At 37.2% G+C, this 18,286-nt stretch overlaps 1 protein-coding gene across 1 annotated transcript in view; it reads left to right on the top strand.

Moving 5' to 3' along the window:
- Positions 1-2,677: 2,677 nt before the first annotated feature.
- CCDC102B (coiled-coil domain containing 102B) overlaps positions 2,678-18,286 on the top strand; it is a 256,141-nt gene continuing 240,532 nt past the window's right edge. The window contains exon 1 of the mRNA XM_068993959.1: positions 2,678-2,744. The gene's annotated coding sequence lies outside the window, so the exon portion shown is untranslated. The remainder of the gene's footprint in view (positions 2,745-18,286) is intronic.

Genomic DNA, 18,286 nt, shown 5'->3' with positions numbered 1-18,286 from the left:
CTTGAGAGACTGGATGGTGGCATACAAGACTAAACATTAATAAAGAAATGTTGCATTCTGGCAAATGTATTTTGAAGAAGGAATTTGATAAGATGGTTAAAAATCATTGGAGATTTCAAATAGCAGGAGTATTAGAAATAAGCAACTGTAACTCTTACTAAGGGCTTTCCAGGTGGCGTTCATGATAAAGAACCCACCTGCCAATTCAAGAGATATAAAAGGTGTGGGTTTGAGCCCTGGGTCAGGAAGATCCCCTGGAAGAGGGCATGGCAACCCACTCCAGCATTCATGCCTGGAGAATCCCATGGACAGAGGAGCCTGGTGGGCTACCAGCCACTGGGTCTCAAAGGATCAAACACGACTGAAGTGACTTGACACACACAACATAAACTCTTCCTAAAGATGTAGAGGAACAAGCTTGGGGTCAGAGAGATCATTTAGGAAGACACTGCAGTGATCCAGACAGGTTATAACAGTTACCTGAACCAGGACTGTTGCAGGGGCAAGAGAGAGGACTGGGCAGATTACTGAAGTAAAATCAAAAGCAAGTGATGCTGCATTGAATACAGATAGAAGTCAAGGATGATGTCTAGAATATTTTTTTTTAGCTAAGTGTTAGACAGGTTGGCATAACTGAGGCAAACAATGCAGCTAGTCCATGGAGAGATGATGATTTCAGTTTTAAATAACTTGATGCTATATTGTCATCTTTCCTAGTAGCAGAGTATAGTGTGATGATATATATGAGTGTTGGAGACTCAGAAGAGGATTGGATCCAAATGTCAGTATTTGGAAATACTACAATATTCGGAAGGAAAGGTGATCATCGAAACCATTAGTATGGGTGACAGTATCCAGAAAGGTAATAGATTTACATGAAGACACACTGAAGGATGTAAGGATGAGGGGGAAAAGGGCCACCTCCAGAGAAAGGGGAGAGAAAAGTGAGTGGTCACATGGGAGACCAGGAAGATGTAGTGCTGAGATCCGAGAAGTCTTCACGTTGGTGCTGTGGTGAACAATATCAATGGCTACGTAGATGCTGAGTAGCATGGAGGCTGAGAGGAGTCTATGAAATTAAAAAAAAAAAAATAGTGCCTGTGTGTGAATGCGTGTGCCTGTGTGTGCAGAGGGGCAAGTATGTGTTTTCAGAGACAGTCACTTTGGTGAACTAAAGGGAGCAGTGGGCAGATTAAGTGGAGTTCTTGGCTGGAAAGAGGTCTTTCAGTCATCTTACCGTGAAACAGAAGAGAATGCTAACTACAAGGGAAGATGACCCACCTGAAAGCAAGATCCGCTGGCATACCTGAGACTCGCAGAACTGATGGTGTTTAGGATCTCACGGGGAAAACCCAGAGGAAAGGAGAGTTCAGTGAGAGAAGGGTATAGTGACTGAGCACATCTGGAAAGACAGGCTGGAAGGAAACCTCAGAGGGTTCACTTTCTGTGGGGGATTGGTCACCCCCCATTGTATCAGGAAGAATGGAAGGATGCTCTTCACTAGAAAATAGATGACGGATCTGTTATACAGCTGGGACTTCCCTGTATGGCTCAGAACGTAAAGAATCTGCCTGCAATCCAGGAGACATCCCAGACGCAAGTTTGATCGCTAGGTCGGGAAGATCCCCCGCAGAAGGAAATGGCAACCCAGTCCAGTATTCTGGCCTGGAAAATCCCATGAACAGAGGAGCCTGACAGGCTACACAGTCCACGGGGTTGCACAGAGTCAGACATGGCTGAGCGGCTAAGCACAAGCAGGTTATACAGCCAAGAATATTCCTCTGGATTAAAAAGAGAGGAAGAATAAAATCATTTGAAAATATTAACTCCCTAACTTTCAAATGCTGTTTTCATGCTATTTATTAATATAAGAATACAGTGACTGTGTTTCTTCTGCCCTCTCCTCTGAAAAAAACTTTGGACATTCTATGCTGTTAATTCAACTAGAAAAATACTTTTGTGTGTGTGTGTGGTCTGCCATCACCCATTCATCAGGACACTTCCTGACAGCTGCATCTTGTCGCAGGAAGGTCACTCCATTTGTTTTTTGTCCCCCCCCGCCCCAACCCGACCCCACCCAGGGCAAGGGCCAGAGAGCTCTCTGGGGGCCCAGGAGACTGCAGCTCACAGTTCTTGCCTACATGAATGAAATCAAAGGTTTTGACATACCTTTTTGTATCTTGATTTCTATACCCAAGTAGTTTATTACATATTCTTTTTTCTTTGGGGGCACAATCTAATAAAGATCAGATTGAACCAATGATGCTTCCTATTGTTCCTGTCATCTGCATTATAATCTTTCTTTAAATCTTTTACAGATAGATTCTTTTTGCTTTGCCAATTTTTCTGTTACTGCTGCAAGTTAAGCAAATTGCTATTAAACATTAAACACACTGGTGGGTGATGAAGGGGTGTGTGTTTCTCCCTTTATTATGCATAGTAAAATTTCAAATAGGTTGTGTAGAAGCATTAGATTACGGTGCTGAGTTAGGGACACTAAAAACGATTTCCTTTTGGATCGCTCACTTGTGATCCACGGAGGGTGTTGTGGTATTGGTTTTGATAAAACTTCACAACCAATTGGAACCTTCTTCGAGTTAGTGTGGAGTGGCCTTAATGCTGGAAATAATCCTGTTGGCCTGGACCCCAGAGCTATACAGATGAGAAAAGGATGCAGGGAATTCTTCTGTTTACACATGTGTCTGTAACACTGAGCCGCCGGAGCAGTCCAGCCAGGCCAGAGGGTAAGATGCTTACTAACCTTGTGGCTTTTTATTTAATTTTTGTATTTTCCTGCTTGGGTAGAACCTGTGTTGTTCTCGGAGCAAAGAAAAAGACAGTTGCTTATAAGATCCAAAACAAAACTACCATAGGTCTGGGAAACAGAGGGAATGGACGTTTCTTCTTAAAGTGGACTTGATTTCTTCCCTGCCTCTTCTGTTTCCCACGTTGGTATTATTTCTCCTGGCAGCTTGTTATACATTTCCAGTTTTGCAAAAAAAAAAAAAAAAACAACGAACAAACAAACTGTATATTAACAAAACTCAGGTAAGATTTTTCAACTCTAAACTTAGACAGTAAGATAATATGTTGATAATAAGACCTTGTCTTGTAGTTCCAAATGAATGAGTTAGCCAATGTGTTTGAAGTAGTTTATATTCTTAGAGTAAAAATAAAGTAGAATTGCTATGCAAATCCTCCTACGTATGCCTCGTGCATTTAGAGTTATTTTCATTTTGCTGGTCCGTGTGCTGAATTCCTGTCACTGTTAGCAGAAAAGCATACTTTAAACTTAGCACTAATATTGATTTCTCTATGTAAGTTACCTGGGTAGTGTGGAGAAGAGACATAAAATAATACAATCCTATATAAAATAAAAGGAAATGGATATTTAGAGAAAGTCATTACAGAACTGAAGAAAACATAGCTTCTGGGAAGTATTTGCTTATGTTTCCTGCAAAGATAAATTATGAAATGAAGGTTGAGTGGGCAAAGCTGTTAAATAGAAATAAAAAGGAGATATTCTTTTAAAAAATATAATTATAAATGTGCAACATAGCTTTGAAATGCATGGTGATATTTCTTGATATTCTTGCTTACAGGAGCACTAGTTATCCTATTTTCTAAAATCATCTGAATACACATTTGCTAATATTTTTATGGGATAGAGAATTGTTACAACTTTTGATTAAATATTTTGTTGTTAATCATTTTATTGTCAAAATCCTCACATATAAATTAGTTTCTAATTCTGACTTTTCTCCATAGTTTTACAGAAGCATTAGATTAGAAAGGAGTCTTGAAAAGCTAGCGATACAACAGTTGTATAAGTTTGGTGTAATTTTGCAATACTGATTTAATATCAACGTGTATGTGAGTATTTGGAAAAATGTTTTACATGAATTGCATTGCCCCCCCAAAACTTTAAAAAGTAGCTTCCTTGTGAGATAACATCATTCAGTGGGGTCTCTTTTGAAGCTTTCATGTGTTTTTATTGGATTCAGTATTTGTTTGACACAGGGACATAGTTTGTGGTGCCTCACTATGGGTGTAGCCTTGAAATTTATGATTTTAGAGGCACCTTGAAAGAAAAGTCTGGATGCCTGAGTTGAGGTTTAAAAAATCAGTGGAATTTCCACTGTGATAAGAGAACAGACTATGTAGGATTTTAATACCTTTAAACCATGAAATTTCTGCAGCTTGTTTTATCTCCCTGGATATGTTCCAGTGTCTCCTAGTTTATAGTCTATGGGAACTTGAATAGCATTTGTATCCTACTGTTGTGTGAAAATTGTATAAACCTTAATTACATTGAATTGGTTCAGAGTAATTTTCAGGTCTACTGTACCCTTCGACTTTTCTGTTTACTTTTCTTTCTATTAATTCTTGAGCATTTGATACTGAAACTCCAATTAAAAATCTTATCTACTTAAACAAGTGATTGTAATATATAGTGGAACTTACATGTAACTTTGTTCTGTATTTTCCAAGTCTCCTGTAAATCTGCTATCATACTTTCATAATCTAAAAAGGGGAAAAAATCAGTGGAACTTGAATAGTTGCTAAAAACCCCAAAGACTCTTCTACGATGTAGAAGTGGTTGGAGCAAAGGATTTTGAGGCAAAAATTAATATAGAGCGAGGTAGGCTAGGGACGAGTAACCCATCTCACTGAAGCAGAGAAAAATATACCTTGTGAGTAGTAGACACTGGGTTCAATAGAAAGCAGGGCATAGCTATGGAGCATCTTACAACTCACACATTTATTTTGTCCTTACATAATATAGAGAGGGGGCAATTACAAATTTCTGAAGATGCAAATTTCTTCTACTCATCCTCTTCTTCATCATCTTATTCTTCTTAACCATCAGCTTCTTCTTCATCGTTGAAATATTTTCAACATGTAAGTGTGCTTCTGTGTGCAAGGTAATTACATACGTATCTACAATTTTGACAGCTATGCAATCAAATGAGTTTCATTTTACACAGTATCTTCATGTTATACATGAAGGAATCTGATGTTCAAAAATGTTAGATGATTTATTTAAAGCCACAGATATAGTAAGTGAAGCAGGATTCCAAACAACGTCTTTCTGGCTCCAGAGCTCTTCTACTCTGCTGCACTGGTATTTTAGGAATGTAAATCTGGCAGGAGTTAGCGAGATGGTTGGGAGTGGGCTTTGGGGTAAGCGAGCCCCGGGAATGGGTGGTGAGACCACAGGCAGATCGATTCCAGCAACTGTAGACCAAGCCAATCACAGTCCCCTCAGGTGGCCCGCTCTTGCCTTTGGAATAGAAAGAAGAAAATAAGCAGTCTTTGCATTTAAGTTGGCTGTTCTCGTATTCAGCTCTTTTGTTTGTCTTGGTTATTTTCTTGAATGTTGTATTCATACTCAGAGAAGATATATTTTGATTTCTCAAAGGAAATTTCATCTCTAATTTTCATCTAATATTACTTATTCACAAATGAAATAAATGAAGTGACTGGAAATGAAATGACACTGGGAACACACTGCCATTCCTTTTTTTTTTTTTTTTTTTTTAATGTGGGCTATGAATGAATGCCTAGTGACTGCATCTTCTTAAAATTATGGAGATACAATTATTACCAAAGAAAATTATCCTATAAGTTTTATTTGAGTGGGTGAAGAGCATATATAAAATTTATACTGCTAATAGATTATGTTGAGAAGAGTGTACAGATAGTAAAAAGAACTTGTTAGCAACACTTTCCCCTTCAAATAGCCAAACCTTAAATGTATTATTTCGCTTTTCCTCTAAAGAGCCCAGAACTAGTCTCTTCAATAGCATTCATTTCCTTCTCTATTTTTCAGTATTTTTAATGAAATAAAATTATAAAAGTTCCTTATGTTATAATAATGAGTTTTGTACATATATGTATAATTTCTATGATATCATTTTAGAAATGTACTATTTTAGAAGCTTGCTATCACTTATAGGCTTTACTGAAGTAATATTTTTTGCCAAGCATCCAAAGAGATAAAGATAGTTGAAATGTAAAGATTCATCCTTTTAAACTTTTCATTGTTAAAATTATTTGTCATTTCAAATGCTTTGGTCACTGGCTTAATGATATTATAATTATTTAATTAAATTAAGTAACTAGATCTAGGCTGACTTCCAAGACTCTTTCCCAGAGAGGGGATTTTGTATAGCCCCATTCTCTGTGGCCGATTATAGATGCTCATTTGTGATCAAGTGTGAATTGAGAATTTGGTTATTAAAAAAAAAGAAATAGGTATTTTATTGGAGAAAATCAGACCATCAAAGAGAAGATAGGTTGGGCTCAAGGCCATTTGACTGAAATCATAGCTTTGCAGAAGATTATTCATCTTTCTGTATGTATAAATATTACCTGATTGATTTATAATCAGTGGTATTTGCCAAGAATTGCTGTTAGGTGTAACAAAGATATACAGATATTTGAAATTAACGTTCTGATAGAAGCATTTTTTTGGTATGTGAAGACAGATATCCTTAGTATTGGGTAGGAAAAATATGCTCACTGCAGAACTTACAAGTGGTGTTATATCCTAATGCTTGCTTTTAATTTGTAGAATTAAAGTTTCAAAAAAAAAAATAGAAGTGAGTCTGTCAGCCACTGACTCATGAACATATGTTTCTAAGATGCAGGAACCATTTAGAAATGTAACAGGAGGTAAAGTGACAATATTCCAATGAAGAGGAGCCTGAAACAACTTTAGTTTTTATGGAAATAGTTCTGAGGGTTTTTCAGAGTCTTTCATTTCCTCCCTTAGTGAATTTAGGATTATGAAGGCATTATGTCAAAAGTTGAATTTATGATGGCTGCCAAAGTTCTAATGGCTTTATTATTCAGTGTATATTCATAGATTCCTTTCTTCTGTTTGCTCATCATCTGAAAGAGGCAAAAACATAACTCACATATTGTAAGTGCTCGGGGGATAGTAACCCTTTATAGCAAAGATGGGGGCTGACAGTGGAAGCATCAGACAACCCCTGGAGTTTAACATAGTTCTGGAAGATTCTATTTGTAAGCTTTTCCTAGGTAGAAGCTTGAGTAATTGCAGGTGTTGTATAAGGATCCAGGTGTGCTTCATTCCATCTTTTTAAAAAATCTTTTTTAAAAAATTATTTATTTATTTTTGGCTGCACTCGGTCTTCATTACTATGTGTAGACTTTCTCTATTGCGGCAGGCAGGGACAACTTTCTAGTTGCAATAAGTAGGCTTCTCATCGCAGTGGCTTCTTGCTGCCGAGCACAGGCTCTAGAGCGTGGCCTCAGTAGATGCAGTACATGGGCTCAGTTGCTCTGTGGGATCTTCCCTCAGGGGCTGCAGTGCCTCCTGCACTACAAGACAGACTCTTAACCACTGGACCACCCTTCATTTCATCCTTAGTTCAGGATCTCCTAGAGGTTAAACTAACAGCAGAACTAAGCTGGGCCAAAACCAGACAGCATAGAGCTGCTCTCATCTCATTCTCTGATGCTGCCCAGGCTTCTCTGTTCTTTTTACAATGGCAAAGATTAAGTTATAAAACTTACGATTGTGTGGACTGAAAACACTGACTATGGCAACTATGACTTAATAAATGGATCTAAGGATGTTGACACTGTATGAATCTACTTACCGGCTTCTGAAGCTTGGATCAAATTGAAAATGAAAGTGAAGTTGCTCAGTTGTGTCCAACTCTTTGTGATGTCATGGACTGTAGCTGCCAGGCTCCTCTCTTCATGAGATTTTCCAGGCACGAATACTGGAGTGGGTTGCCATTTCCTTCTCCAGGGGATCTTCCCAACCCAGGGATTGAACCCAGGTCTCCTGCATTACAGGCAGACTTTACCATCTGAGCCACAAGGGAAGCTTGGATGTGGGACTACAATAAATTTGACCTATTAGCATAGCTAAGCATAGCAAGCTAGCATAGCATAGTTTGATGGAGAAGGAAATGGCAACCCACTCCAGTATCCTTGCCTGGAAAATCTCATGGACAGAGGAACCTGGTGGATTGCAGTCCATGGGGTCGCAAAGAGTCGGGCACGACTGAGCGACTAACACAGTAACACACAGCATAGCTTGATGGGAAACACTCCGGTATTCATGGAGCCATAAGCAGGACCACTCTCTTACATGTTCAGTGTGAAAAAAAAGAGAGGAATCAGAGATGATCTCTTGGCTTGATCTAAGAAGCTGGAATAATAAAATGTTTGCTGACAGAGGGAGGCCAGAAGGAAGAGTAGATTAGAAGGTGGTGTTTAAGAATTTGTTTTTGGACATGTGAAATTTGAGATGCCAATTAAATATTGCAACGCTGATGTTGTCAGCTGGATACATGAATCAAGAGCTGAAAGAAGATCTCAGGATGGAGAAATAATTGTGGTGCACATCAGGAAGTAAGTGGACCTGAAGGCAAAGGACTGGATGCATTCAGCTACACCGATTGCCACTGGGGAAGAGGAAAGAGTATGAAGACTCAACACTGCAGCACTTCCACCTCAGGAGTGTGCAATGGGACAGAGTCACTAAAGTGAAATAAGAAGCAGCCATCAGCAAGGTGGGGCTTCCCAGGTAACTCAATGGTAATGAATCTACCTGCCAATGCAGGAGATTGGGTTCGATCCCTGGGTCGGGAAGATCCCCTGGAGGAGGAAATGACAACCCACTCCAGTATTCTTGCCTGAAAAATGCCATGGTCAGAGGAGCTTTGTGGGCTATAGTCCATGGGGCCACAAAGGGTTAGGCATGACTGAGCACATACCATCAGTAAGGCAGAAAAGCATGAGAAACGGGTTTTCTAGACGCCAAGTAAACAAGTGATCTGGAAAGTTGTAATGGCCAGTTTATACAAATGCTACTAATTGGTCAAGTAAGACAGGAATTTCAAGCCTGGAATTAAACATTAGTTAGATTTATCAATGTGAAAGTCATTGTTTTTGTAGAGATCTAGGCTTGAATACTGTTGAAGCTGAAGCTCCAGATATGACCACCTGATGCGAAGAACTGACTCATTGGAAAAGACCCTGATGCTGGGAAAGATGGAAGGCAGGAGGAGAAGGGGACAACAGAGGATGCGATGTTTGGATGGCATCACTGATGCTTTTACCAACTCATGTTGATGGACATGAGTTTGAGCAAGCTCTGGGAGTTGGTGATGGACAGGGAAACTTGGTGTCTTGTAGTCCATCAGGTTGCAAAGAGTCGAACATGACCAAGCAACTGAACAACAACAGGCGTTAGTTCTTTCATCTGGATTTCCACTATTGATAGAATGCAGTTTCTAAGCATATGTTTGTAAATACCATTGTTATTAATTATGTAAACTTGAATTATAGGTCAAAAACCTCTGTAAGATAGAAAAATATTGCCAAAAGGCACAGAACATTTTTTTTTAATTAAAAAAAATTGAAATGTAATATTCTACTCCTGGACAATTCTCTATGAAAAAGAAATCTCTTAGTTTTTTTTAGATATTTTAGAGTAGAACTGTCTAATTGGAATATCATTCAAGCAACATATACAATTTAAAGTTACATTAAAAAGTCAGAAAATAAACATGGAAGTAACTTAATAGTATAGTTTAACTCTTTGAGACCCCATGGGCTTCAGACTATCAGGCTCCTCTGTCTATGGAATTCTATAGACGTGAACACCGGAGTGGGTAGCCATTCCTTTCTCCAGGGGATCTTCCATACTCAGGGATCAAACCTGTGTCTCCTGCATCACAGACAGAACCACCAGGAAAGTCCCAATTTGCTAAATGTGGAAAATTTTGTAACTCATTGTTAAAATATTATTCTAAAATATAATCAATATAAAATTTCAAATGAGATATTTTACATTTTCGTTTGCTATGCTGTGCCTAATTTACACACACAGTACATCTCTGTTCAGATGACCCTCATTTCAAGGGTTCATCAGCTCCATCTGGCCAATGACTGCCATGTTGGACAGCGCAGGACTCAAAGTATAAACAAAGTGTTCCTATAGCAACCATAGATCATATTTAGGCATTATATTTATGTTTGTGTTAGAAATAAGTGAAGATGTGTCTTTGGGTGACCTTCTCAAGGAATAGGTTTTCTGATTCTGAACCCAGTATTCTCTGGCTTTCACTATACCATTCTGATGATGTTCCATAGCTATATTTTTGTGGTACTGAGAAGTATGTGACATATGGTGACCTGTGGAAATAACTGGTGCCAGTATGTTCTTTCCTTACCACAATTTAAGAAAAACTAATTGGTATGAAGAGCAGGAAATGATAAATATGATGAAACACAGTTTCTAGGAATTCACACATTTCTTAATTTTTTTCCCTTCTTTTTATGAATTAAGCAAAAGATAAAAATCTTGGAGAGCAGAGAGAGAAAAAAAAAGTAAAAATAGAGTTTTTGAGGAAGATTTAAAATTGCGGCATCATCAGGATTACCAGGGAAAGAGTTGAAGAAAAAAATTTTTATATGATTGAAAGGTAAATTTAAAAATCAAGTTTTAAAAAATGAGTTTAATCTGGCTTCAGCTCTTTGCAGTTTTCCTTGCATATGTCTTACATTTTCTATTTTAGGGGCTGGAATGCCAGATCTTTTGAGAAATATAAACACTGGCTATTAACTTCCTGTTATTTTGACATTTTTAATCTAATTCCTTACTTGTCTTTGCTAAGAAAATAAGAAAACTAAGCATACAATAAAATAAACATATGAAAACTGGTTCTGGATCAATTAGCAGTTGTGCTAAGAACTGTTTTATGGTTAAATTGTTTTTTTCTTTAGTGTTATCTGTTTTTACGCCAAAGGACCAAAAAAAAAAAAAAAAAGACCAAACAGAATCATCAACCCTTAGAAAAATAATTAGAGAAATTGGAGATACTCTATGTCTAAACAAATCACTAATACATTTTGGCTAAAATGGAGAAAGCGTAGCCAGGGAAGTTACACAATCTCATAGACTAACTGATCTTCAAATAAAAATCTAACATTTATATCTTTAAATAGTTAATGTCTTTTCTTTCTTAAGATTACATGTGTGCATCCTCACTCACTTACCACTTTCTGGGACCCTATGGACTGTAGCCCGCCAGGGTCCTCTGTCCATGGGATATTGGAGTGGGTTGCCATTTCCTCCTCCAGAAGATCTTCCTGACCCAGAGATCAAACTCACATCTCTTGCTTCTGCTACTCTGCAGGTGGTTTCTTTACCACCGATCCACTGCGCAAGCCCCTCTAAAATTACAGAATCTTACAAATGAAATGTTATGAGTGAAATCAAGATTTTGGATATATTATTATAAGAGTAGCTTAAGTATTATATAACCACCATATCTGTTTTTTGAGGCTAAGGTTTTTTCTTCCCAATGATATATCTGAAAACTGATTACTTGTTTTATACTGATTAAAATTTAAAGAATTAGAACAAAATGTAGGGTTGATATTATTTTTATCTTAGTAGAGTCCATAGATCTATAGGCTATAAATCTAGTGACAGTGACTAAGATAAGTCAACATTTTTTTCTAAATGTCAACATCTTATTAGCTGCTATTCTGATAATTTTAATGAAATATATGCCTATATTAATACATCTCAGTTTGTTAGATAAGAATGTTCAGTTTTGAGCAATTTCATTACTCTCCTTTGCTTTTTCTATATTATTTCAGGGGCTTCCCTTGTAGCTCAGTCAATAAAGAGTCTGCCTGCAATGCAAGAGACCCTGGTTTGATGCCTGGGTCAGGAAGATCTCCTAGAGAAGGAAATGGCAACCCACTCCAGTATCCTTGCCTGGAGAATCCCATAGACAGAGGAGCCTTGCAGGCTATGGTCGATGAGGTCACAAGAGTCAGACATGACTTAGTGACTAAATCACATATCATTTCAATTCAGTTTTTCTTAGAGTTAAAATACTCCTTAGCAAGAAAAAAAAAAAAAAACAATTGGTTTAACATCCTTAATACCATAAATAAATATAGTACTATAAATGCATAGTTTTAATTATATACCAAATCAATTTTGCATGTTCCTTTTATATTTTTTCCATACATGTCATAAGAGGTACAATATACTCTCTGCAGTTTATAATACTCCTATTCAGAGCCTTGTGATTTCAAACCAAATTAATCATGTGTTTTAAGAAAACAACATAATTGTGAAAGTAGAGAGGTCTGTATTCACTAATAATTTTATTTTCTCAGAGTCTTCTGTAATCTTATTTGCACGGGCATACAATTCAAGGACTACATCTGACTTGTAGTAATTTGGAGCTGTCAGAGCCTTCACTGAACTCCTGCAGTTCTGCACTTTGAACATATTGCCATGGGTGGGTGGAGGCAGCTGGTTTCCTGTTTAAAATATTTTGAGAACTTTTGAAAGTTCAGTTCATTCTCAGCCCAAAGTTTCTTCATTTTCCATCAAGAAAGAAGGACTGAACACGTGTAAATATTTATATTTGGAAGATTAATCAGGAATATGTGATTTAACTCCAAGAATTGGGCTAGTCTGTGTTACAGTTTATGCAATTCTATTATTTCCAGTTCTTTCAACATGTTTAAAGTAATTAGTTTTGTTTGGTTCAGGACCTACTTTTTGTTATATTTAAAAAAGTGGAAGCATCTAGATCATTTGCTACAAGTAAGTCTTTGGAGACAAAAATTTAATATACATGAATTTGACTTGAATTTCCATGAGGATATTTCACATGTAATCAGAATGTAAGCTCCATGAGGATGAATATTTAAATCTATTTATTTACTGATACATCTTCAACCCCTGGAACAGTGTGCCTGGAACCTGGTGAAAATTCAGTAAATATTAGGTAAATGGATGAGCTTCCCTTGTGGCTCAGTTGGTAAAGAATCTGCCTGCAATGCAAGAGTCCTGTGTTTGATCCCTGGATTGGAAAGATCCCCTGGAGAAGAAATGGCTACCCACTCCAGTATTCTTGCCTGGAGAATTCCAAGGACAGAGGAACCTGGCAAGCTATTTAGTCCATGGGGTCACAAAGAGTCGGATATGACTGAGCCACTAACAGTTCACTTGAGTGAATGCCTGAATATTTAAGGCTCAAAAGCTGAAAAATTATGTTGTTCTACTTTAGCAGCATGCATAAATAAATAGACATTATTGCATAAGCATGTTTATGTTTTTAGTATAATGATTCTCAAAATGTATTGTTTCACATTCATTTCCTGGTTTGTGTGTCTCATTTTGCCTTTGCTTCATATAAGTTGCAGAAGTAATTTTAAAACCTTTAACTGAATGAAAATAAAAGTAAAGACAACTGGAGATAAATATGGAACTTTAGAAATCTTAAAATTACTATCATTAAATTAATTAAACAAGGAGGTCTTTAGATGAAGGGGTTCAAATGCCGTGGTGGCTGTGGATGTGAAACAAAATCTGAGCCCATTAATACCTCAAGGTCACTGAATTGAAACATAAGGACAACTAATCACAAACAGGCAACTTGGGGTAAACTACAGCTAATCAATCATTTCCTTATTTTGCTTCCACTTTTTCTTTATAAAAGTCTCTCCTCAGCCTCCGTCCGTGAAATCTTCTGGTTTTGTACTACCTGACTGGAATTAAATTTTGCTCAAATAAAGTCTTAACATTTTTAATATGCCTCAGTTTATCTTTTAACACTGTCTATTTACCACTGTTTGTTTCTAATTATGTGTATTTTAGATTGTGTAATAAATTGCACGTCACATTTAGAGCTGTTGGGAAGAGAGTTCATTTTGGAACAGGGTGTGTCATGCTGAAAAAATACAAAAAACAAACAAAACCCTAATAGGACCAAAACTTCAGAAAGAAGTAGTGAGCAGCGTCTTTCAGAGGAATTAGAGTCTACCTACCCATTTTTTTAACCAAGGAAATTATTTGTAAACTTCAATGAAGAGTTTTCATAATGAACAGGCATCATTTGAACATTTGCATCAATGTACTCAGCAGGTGGTGAAGCCCTGCTCAGAGGTGGTTATGCATCACACATGCGGCTTCTACCTGATTAAAATGGAAATGGGACAACAGAATTTCCCAAAGTTTTTTTTTTTTTTTTATTTTCAGTTCTACAATGTCATTAGAAAGAAAATTGAGGCAGAATTTACTCCCAATCTGCTTTAACGACCTAGAAAATAAAATATCTAGTGTTAGTGTGTTTTGTTGTTATTTAGTTGCTAAGTCCTGTCCAACTTTTTGCGATCCCCTGGAACACAGCCCATCTGTCCTTCAGTATCTCCTGGAGTTTGCCCAGACTCAGGTCCACTGAGTCTGTGAAGACGTCCAACCATCTCATCCTCTGTCGCCTCTTCTCCTCCTGCCTTCAATCTCTCCCAAGTGTGTTTTAGTTCTGCAATATTTTGGGGTGCTTACTGAATGCAGATTACTCTCTGGGTGCGTATAAATTTAGCAATTTTTAGAGAGATTGTTTTGAAGAATTTTCTTCATTAGGAAGACTAAATGTATAAAACTGTATAGCGCCCCATGGAAAGGTTCAGGAGAACAGTTTTCTTTCTGTGTTGATATGATGCAGACTTTAAGAAAGGGGGAGTTTTGAAAGCAATAGCCAAGGTGATTCAGTGATTGAAAGGTACAAGGCTTTTGGGAGAGATGACAGGTGAAGAGCATGGGTCTCATGGAGCATGAAGGACAGCCATCTGACTCTCACAGGTAGAGAGAGAAGCTGAGTCAGATAATGAATGTGTGGATCTGGAAGAGACAAATATTAGACTGAGTATATTCATGTAAATAGATAAATGATTCAGTCACCAAATATAGGTACTTTTTAAGGTTTCCACAGTGGAATTAAATATAAGATTCTCCTACTGACTCCAGATGAAAGTAAAACTCTCATGAAGTATAGGCAAAAATATACTTGTGGATTTTCATCATCACATGATGAGTGCTTAATCTCTTGTTCTTTAACACTCTGGTGTAGAAAATAAAGATTGGAAAAGCTTAAGTCATGCTTGGGATTTATAGAAAGGAAAAGAAGCTTTCCATATTTCTATTAGGAAGATTCAGTATTTTAATGGGAAATATAATTTCATTTAAAATAGATTCAAAATCCACTTTACATTAACACGTCAAATAGTCTTTGTTCTACTTTATGAAAAGTATTATATTTTAAAATGTGTGTTGTGACAAAAATTTTAATGTTAACCAAAGCATTTATTTCAGAAAAATTTTTCCTTTTAAGTTCACTGAGCCTTATATTCATTTAGAAATGATGACTATATTTGATCACTGGACTATAGATGTTATAAAACATTAGAAAATAACTTTCATGTGGAGGTGAAATTAAAATAATAGAAGAGTTTTTAAAGAACATAATAAATAATTTGACTACTCTCTCTACATGTTAGCATTACATATATGTAGAACCTCTTACATCTTTCAGATGATGAGTGTTAACTGAGCAGATTCATGTTTTGAATAAATTTGTCCCAGGTGGTGCCAGTGGTAAAGAGCCTGCCTGTCAATGCAGGGGACAAAAGGGACAGGGGTTCCACCCCTGGGTTGGAAAGATCTCCTGGAGTAGGAAATGGCAACCCACCCCAGTAGTCTTACCTGGGAAATCCCATGGACAGGGGAGCCTGGTGGGCTACAGTCCACGGAGTGTGACAAAGAGTTGGTTTAGTACAAAATACAAAAAGGAAGAACATTAATATTAATGAATCATCAGGCTTTTTCTGCTTTTGTTTACTACAGAATATTTGGGGAAATGCATAAAAGAAAATAAAGTGGAAATTATGCATACCTGTATAATTTTATATTTTGAAATTATGAAACATGCATATTTTAGTTCAAACTAGAACTCCATTTCTCATACAAGAAATATTCCTTCTGAAGAATTAACATATAGGAATTAAGCATTGACACCAGAGGAATTTATTTTAATAATCCAAGACTAAAAGCTTGGCTAGAATGAGAAGTGAAATCAAGCAAAGGAAACTTGGAAATTCTGAAAAGGAGAGGAATAGAAAGGAGGCCAGCAGGTAAGACAGGTGCAGCTGTACAAAGGACTTTACCCTTAATCCTAAGAATACAGTAAGTCCCCTACATATGAACCTTCAAACTGAAAACTTTCAAAGATGCACGCGTGTGTTCGTATGTCCAATCTCTTCCAGTGTGACTGAGATTGCAGCTTGCCCTCTGTCTCCTATTGCTGATGTTCCTTCAGCTCTGTCATCTCCGACCTACTTTTTTTGCTCCAGTCAGTAACTCTTACTTGTTCACTCGATGCCAGCCCCTGGATGCCAGCTGTTGTTTTGTATTATGGTACCTTTCAAGGTACTGTGCTATAAGAATAAATGCGTTTTCTTTGTTTTGTGTGTGTGTGTGTTTCTTTTGTATTATTTGTGCAACAAGCATTATAAATATATTACAGTATAGTACTACATAGCCTATTGTAGTTAGTTGGGTACCTAGGCTAACTTTGTTGGACTTATAAACAAATTGGACTTTCAAATAAATGCACTCTCAGAACAGAACTCATTCATATGTAAAGGGGCTTACTTTAATGGGAAAGCACTTATACAACACTCTAAATCAATTATACTTCAATAAAAAATAATGGGAAAGCAATTGAAAGATTTTCAGCAAAGGTGAAATAATCAAATGGGAAATATAAAAATATCTCTCCAGTTATTGAGTAGTGAACATTGGTGAAAGGGAAACAGTCACAGATCTATTTCAGTAACCTAAGAGTGAGATGACTGTACTTGGACCAAGGGGGCTGAGATGGAGAAAAGTGAACATAGAGGTAAAACTTCTTAGAAAGTAAAATGAACAGGATGTGGTAATTGATTGAGTACAGGGGATGATGAACAATTAGTAAGGAAGTCTAAATTTTTGGTTTGTACAACTGAAGGGGTATTGGTGACGTTAACTAATAGGAAAAAATGGAGGAAAGCCAGAGTTGATATTCTACAGAATAAGAAATATAGAGTTTTCTCTAACCTCCCTGAAACAGCAAAATTCACACTTTCTATTCCCACATAAATACACACACATATACACACAAGAAATACACTTTTCATTTCCAACAAGCCTGAGGATTCCAGATTAGTGAAATAAGATTTGTTGTGGCACAATGGACATGCATAAACATAATCGCTTGCATATACATTTTGGCAGTGGTAAACTCATTTCTAATAGAATGAAAAGAGTAGCATTAGTCCAGAGAAGGCAATGGCAACCCACTCCAGTACTCTTGCCTGGAAAATCTCATGGACGGAGAAGCCTGGTGGGCTGCAGTCCACAGGGTTGCTAAGAGTCAGACACAACTGAATGACTTCACTTTCACTTTTCACTTTCACGCACTGGAGAAGGAAATGGCAACCTACTCCAGTGTTCTTGCCTGGAGAATCCCAGGAACGGGGGAGCCTGGTGGGCTGCCGTCTCTGGGGTCGCACAGAGTCGGACACGACTAGCGACTTAGCAGCAGCAGCATTAGTCCCCTCTGGAATAATCAGATGAATATGTTCTGTGTTCTAGTCATTATAAGGAGAAGAATAAATAAGATGCAACTCATAGACGGTGGTAGAAACAGATGTATTAAAATTAGTCTGTGGTATCATAAATCCAGAATAAAGTAGTGAACCAATGTGTGGGGCCACCGATAAAGGAAGAACAGTCTGGCAATGAAATATAGTGTAGATCCATTGTCCTCTAATTATATTAGCCAGGCTTCACCACCATTACACACACACAAGGGATCTCTATGTTTATTGTCAGCTTCTTCACCCACATTTTTTAAAGGCACAAGACATGTCTTTACCTAGACTGCGTACCTTATAGAGTACAAGTGTAAGCTGATTGTTGATGACAGGATTAGGGTAGCCTTGCCTCTGTTTATACACTCTCTAAGAAATATGAATCTTATCTGGGCAGGAACCAGGGAAAAATCAGTTTGAGTTACTGACTTCAATTTATCATTTCATTATTCCCATAGTTTCTGATAATTCAGAAGCAGGATTGTTTACATTCCTATATCTTGTTCTTTGTTTCATCTTGAAGTGCTTTGCTTTCTCATTTCCCCTGATTTCATTTTACCAGATATTTTATTGCCCAAAGGAGGCATAGAAAATAGATTGTTCAAAAAACTAATTATCAGGATAATATCCTCTAGCTTCAACCGAAGTTTTGGTACTAAGCGATTAGAAATGTGAGAACATTGGTTCAATATCATGCATTTTCATTTCAGTCACAAATTCATGACATACAGAAAGGAAATTTTATGTAGTAAAAAGAATCATAAAATAATAGCTACTATTTATTGAGTGCCTGCAT

This window comes from Capricornis sumatraensis, chromosome 21 (genome assembly GCF_032405125.1).
Source record: "Capricornis sumatraensis isolate serow.1 chromosome 21, serow.2, whole genome shotgun sequence".
Lineage (NCBI taxonomy): Eukaryota > Metazoa > Chordata > Mammalia > Artiodactyla > Bovidae > Capricornis > Capricornis sumatraensis.
Note: the sequence above shows the minus strand (reverse complement) of the source record. Positions and strands in the feature narration are given on the sequence as shown.